Source organism: Eubalaena glacialis, chromosome 16 (assembly GCF_028564815.1).
Source record: "Eubalaena glacialis isolate mEubGla1 chromosome 16, mEubGla1.1.hap2.+ XY, whole genome shotgun sequence".
In the NCBI taxonomy this organism is placed as follows: Eukaryota; Metazoa; Chordata; class Mammalia; order Artiodactyla; family Balaenidae; genus Eubalaena; species Eubalaena glacialis.
In genome coordinates this window covers 42,971,013-42,976,755 of record NC_083731.1, presented here as the reverse complement: position 1 = coordinate 42,976,755, position 5,743 = coordinate 42,971,013, and the positions used below count along the sequence as shown (strand labels likewise).

General features: G+C 34.4%; 1 pseudogene; it reads left to right on the top strand.

Annotated features, from left to right (window-relative positions):
- The first annotated feature begins 4,785 nt into the window (after nucleotides 1–4,785).
- LOC133076356 (nuclear transcription factor Y subunit alpha-like) lies at nucleotides 4,786–5,635 on the top strand (annotated as a pseudogene).
- Nucleotides 5,636–5,743: the final 108 nt, after the last annotated feature.

The window sequence follows — 5,743 nt, the reverse complement described above, 5'->3', positions numbered from 1 at the left end:
AAATTTTCTTACAAGGGCTAGTTTAGTTTTGGCTTATATATTTTGGCATAAGAAAATTCCATAAGAATTAAGTAGTATTTTGCAAGTTTCCTTATTTTCTTTTAAACCCAACATTCGCTTTGTAGTTTGTTAACATAGAGATATGAGGATTTTACATCATCTCATTGATTTTTAACTTTATTGTATTATGGTTAGAAGCCACAGTCTTATGATGTTTCTTTTGAATATGAGGTTTTCTTTTCTCTAGTCCATGGTTTATTTTTAATATATGCAGTGTGCTCTCTATTTGCAATGCATAAGATTCTATAAATACATCTATTAGTCAAAATTATTTGTGCAAGCCTAGACAATTCCATTCACAACAAAGAATACCAATTATCAGAGGGTGAACCTCAAGAGAATTAGTGGATGTTAGCAGTGAAGGGGACTATATAGACACTTATGGCTTTGATTTTTTTTCTAAAATTCTTCTTTACCTCTTCAAATTTATGGGAAGTACTGAATCTGGTATTAGTGTTCATTCCAGAATTGATAATCTGCTGCAATAGGCCTGACCCACAAACCAGTCCCATTTGATGCATATCTTGTAGCCTTATTCTCTTGAGCTCAATAGCCATCTCCATAAGTATGCAGTAACTTGGACCTCAAGATACAATTAAATGGTAAATTTATTTGTAACATATCCTGCTTCAGCTTGGAAGATTTTTCATGAGCTCATTGCTCTTGTTTTTAATTAATGTAATCTCAAGTAACTATAGTTTTATATTACACCTGTGAAATGTATTCCTCCAAGCTACCATTCCCTACTTACATACTGAATTTATTTAAAGTTGATAATGCTTATGATGTAGCTATAAATGCATTGTAAACCTTACAGTTGGGACTTTTTCTTACTGTTTATTTTCCCCGTATACTAAGCATGTACCTTCATCCCTGGGTAAGATCACCATTCTGTTCTTGACTCTCCTTATCTGTTTCTTTTGGTTTTATTTTGGCAGTTAAGATGTGATTCTCATGTGAAAGATTATAGAAAAGCAACAGAAACGAGAGAATCTCCCCAATTTTCAATGAATTATCCTCTGAGATTGTATTCTTGAACTGATTGCCAGTTAAGACTGTTTTTCACTGAGATGCCTGCATCATACCTAACATAAATGTTCTCAAACAGCAGCATAAACACACACATGCTCAAATGTATGTGAGAGGGAGAAACTAGAAGCCAGGACAGTAGTTCCTATGGTAAAAATTTTATTATTCAGGAAATATGACTGACACATCACATGCCTGACATTGGTCATTTTTCAATGAGTTTTGATTCACAGAATATTAAATAAATGAAACTTTGGAGGTTATTGCACTCTCACAAAGTAAATAAACACAAGCAAAAACAAAAACAATAAAAATAAACCCATCCAAATACTCCTATATTTTATAATTTGGATTGTGCTTGTATAGTTACTACAAAATTCTCACAGAATAAATATGAATTTGGAACTCATGTGGTGAACTGATAAAATATTGGAAACTATGACCATGGAACTGTGCACCTAATCTAGAACTAAATACTTTACCACCATTATGGAATTTACAATATGATAATGAACAACAGATGTTTAAAAAACATTAATTTGCAAAAAATGAAAATTACATATGGATATTTTATAATTTGTGTGTTTTTTGAACTTTATAAAAATGTTCTCCAATAAGCTTTTCCCAATTCATAAGCATGAAATGAAAAAGAAAAGAAATACTAGATATAACAATATAACAACATTGGAAGCGAAAGTAGCACATGACAATGCAAAAGAGGTTAGAATTACAGAAACATTCATTTGCTATATACACCACTAAAATTATATATCAAAAGATTTATATGCTCCATTTATTAAAAACATAAAAAAACTTATCAGTTATACAAAACACAGGGTATTAGATAGCTTTTTCTCCCTGATACGACTCAGGATGTTTAATTTACCTCATTTATTTTCTAAAAGCAAGATGAGCTTAAAAACCTTTTTACCATAACAATTTTAGCAATAGATTTTTTTCCATCTTTTCTCTATGGCAGGGCATTGAAAATCCAAATAATAAAAATACACAGAATTGCATATTCTGTCATGTCCGTTGTCGAATCTATTAATTCACGTATTTGTTTGTTTTTCAATTTACCCAAAAATTTCAGTTATTTTAGCCTCTGGGAAATATTCTCACATTATAAAACCCACATACAATTTAGAATGATTGACAGGTTCCAATGAGGAGGGATCAAAACTGGACCAACAGAGGGCATATGTCAACAATGATGCACAAATATATTCCAGAATAGAATATAGAATTATTTTATGTATCCTCCTATATTTTTCACAGATGCCTAATTTTCTTAAATCTGGGAAAATAGTTCATAAGCTGAAAAGAGTATACAATGTAATAAATCTAAAGAGGGTAAAATCCATTGAAAGAAAAGGCAGAGTTGATGATATGAAGATGTGCTACATTGAAAGTGAATTAAACCACAAAAGATTTTTTTCAATAGGTCTTGAAATATAGCATGATCAATAATAGCAGAGTTTGTACCACTAAGACATAACGGAAAGAGTTAAATAATAGCCTACAATATCAATATAGATATAAGCTTATAAGTAATATAAGCTTTATTTCTGAGGTTATCATGTAGGAAGTTGCAGATAAAATGTCAGAAGTGAAAACAAGGCTTCATAGAAGCCACATGAATATTTTCTTTAAAATAAACACATGCAGGTTAAGGTAAGTAATGATGGACACAGTGAGAACTTCTTTATTACAAAATATGTTAATAAATGTCAATCATACTTCTAAGAAAAGTTATGAATGTAGAATGGTTATGAGTTAATAAAGTAAAAGCACAGTCCCTTAATATTTCATATCATCACTGATGTAATTACAGGTGGAGCTGAATGGAAGATGAACAGGATACTGAAAATTTCTATGTCACAATTTGTCCTCATTTAGAGCTCTTGTCTCTCTTTCAATTTTCTTTAAAATTTCTTTATGAATACCTATTGCCCTTTAATGTGAACCCCAAGTACTTTCTAACTTGCCAATTTCGGCAGGCTAAGGATGGCTTAGCACGTAAGGATGGCTTAGCACGTAAGGATCCTTGAACGTAAGGATGGCTTCAAGGTGTGTGGGCTATGCAGTTGCTCAGGGCTTGCACATGGTAGGGTCTCACACTTGGTTTAATGTTCTACTGCTGCTGACTTGAAATTCTTAATAATTTTTGAACAGGAGTCCCACTTCTGATTTTTCACTGGGCGCTGTAAATTATGTAGCTAGTCCTGCATGTCTCCCTTTCAGTTGAAAATCTCTTTTGCTCTTTCTTCCTACTTCTCCACAGAGGCACATTTCGGAGAAATTCCATTGCCAGTAAAACTATCTTTAAGGTGGATTGCTATCACTCTCTTTTATTTCCTCTGTGTGGAAAATTTCTGAGAGATATTCTAAATTGTTTACAGATGTGACATCATGTGATTATTACTGTTGCCTAGGGATTCCTCCTTATTGTTTTTCTCAAGCATATTATTGCTATAGATTAAGTTAGGGAACTCAAGGCAACGTAGATTTGTGAGGAAATGATGGACATAATGATTTTAGAATAATTATAGGGCATTCATTGGGAGATAACTAGGAGGCATTTGGTGAAAGAGTCTGCAGTTTAGGAGACTGGTTTAAGATGGGAGTCATCAGCATTAATGTTTTTCATGAAGCCATGGCTGTGATGTCAGCTCTAAGGATGAGTGTACAAAGAAGTTTAAAACCAGAACCCTGGAAATGCTGACTTACAGGGTTGCAATAAGAAGCCCATACTAGACAAATATAGCATATCTGTAGAAAGAAAAAAAAAAACTTGAGAGAACACAGTAACAAAATATAGGAGATTGCAACTCCTTTATTGTCTTATAATACTTATTATTTATTATTATTATATTTATAATATTTATTTTTATATTATATTTATTATTTATAATATTTATTATTAATATTGTCTTATTAATGTAAGACAACAGCTCCTTTGTGTATCTTATATTAATGTCAAATTGGATTGTTCTCTACTTTTTGAAAGAAGTTTATCCTGTTTTCCATAAATTTCCCACTTTTCTTGTCAAAATATTTCTATATTAAAGATCATGTTCAAATATCACTCTTTATGTGCTCTAGTCTCTGATTTTTAGACAGGGTTGTTATTCTGCTAATATCCCTAGAACTGTCTTTCTATATCTCTTTTGTTTCTTAGTTTGTCTTGTCATAGGAGCTTTCTGTGCTGTTTTCACTTTTTCTAATGCCTTATAGATGGTTTTATGAATAATACTTGCCTAAATATCCCAGAATTGTTATCAGAAAGTAATGTAGTCCAGTGTGCATATGTATATGTTTATGAATATATATTAAATAAAAAATAGATTGTTAGAATTGAGCTTAGCCTACCTATATGAGCAAAAGAGCTGGTGGCCTTGGCCCAGAGCCTGTGAGTGCCTCCAGGCACTCTACTCCAAGGCCTGCAGAGGCCAGTCCCATGCATGGATGTGACCACTGGAGCAGGTACATTGGGGTTCTTGACTCTTGCAGAGTGCTAGTGCCAGATGGAGATGCATCTCTTTCTCTCTCACACTTAGGTCCAGATTTTCAGGCACCAGACCCAGAGCAATCTTGCCTGTTACCAACTCCCCTGCACTCTGATATATACTTCATAGTCTTCTAGGATCTCCAGAGCAAAGCTGTCTTTGAATAGGATTTTAACTTCATTGAACCATGGAGCAGAATGCAGCAAAGAGCAATATTTCAAAAGAACAGATTGCAAGATGGTTTCAACAGCAGGTCCAGAGGCATACATTAGTGGTACAAGTTAGTGTTAATCTCTGCCCAACCTATCATTATCCAAACTGTCCCTGGTGGACATGATGAACCCATCATGCTAGTACCTGTATCTGGGACACAGAATATTTGTAGCAGATACAGTTGGTTCCATTGAGATAAATCCAGATCTGGGAGTAAAAGAAAGGACAGACTTTGCAAGGACCAGATTCATCAGATCATCATCCAGCAGCCACAGACAGCTGTCACTACCAGTCAGACACAAACACAGCAGCAGATCACTCTCTAGGGGCAGCAAGTAGCACAGACTGTTGAAGGACAGACCATCTTCTATCAGCCATTTACTGAAGATGGCATCACTCACTGGAAAGGCATGACCCAGCAGCAAGTTTGATAGGGGCACAGACTGTTCAGACAGGAGCCAAAACCAACACAACCAACAAGGGTCTATCATAATTCTACCAGTGGCAGGCTATGTGATCAATTCATGAGGGATGGTCATGATGGTGCTTGGAGCTGGCTCTGTGCCTGCTATCTAAGGAATCCCTTTACTGGGACAGAGATGGTTGAAGAAGAGCCTCTTTATGTGAATGCCAAACAGTATCATCATCTTTGTAAGAGGAGGCAAGTTTGGGATAAACTAGAGGCAGAAAGGAAATTCCAAAGGAAAGAAGGTAATACCTGTGTAAGTCATGCCATAGCAGAGAAATGTGGTGAAAGTAGGGAATTTTTCTCTGCAAAAGAAAATGATAGTCCTTCATATGCAGGAGACACACCAAATAAATGAAAGAAAGAAGGAAAGAAAGAAAGAAAGAAAGAAAGAAGGAAAGAAGGAAAGAAAGAAAGAAAGAAAGAAAGAAAGAAAGAAAGAAAGAAAGAAAGAAAGAAAGAAGGA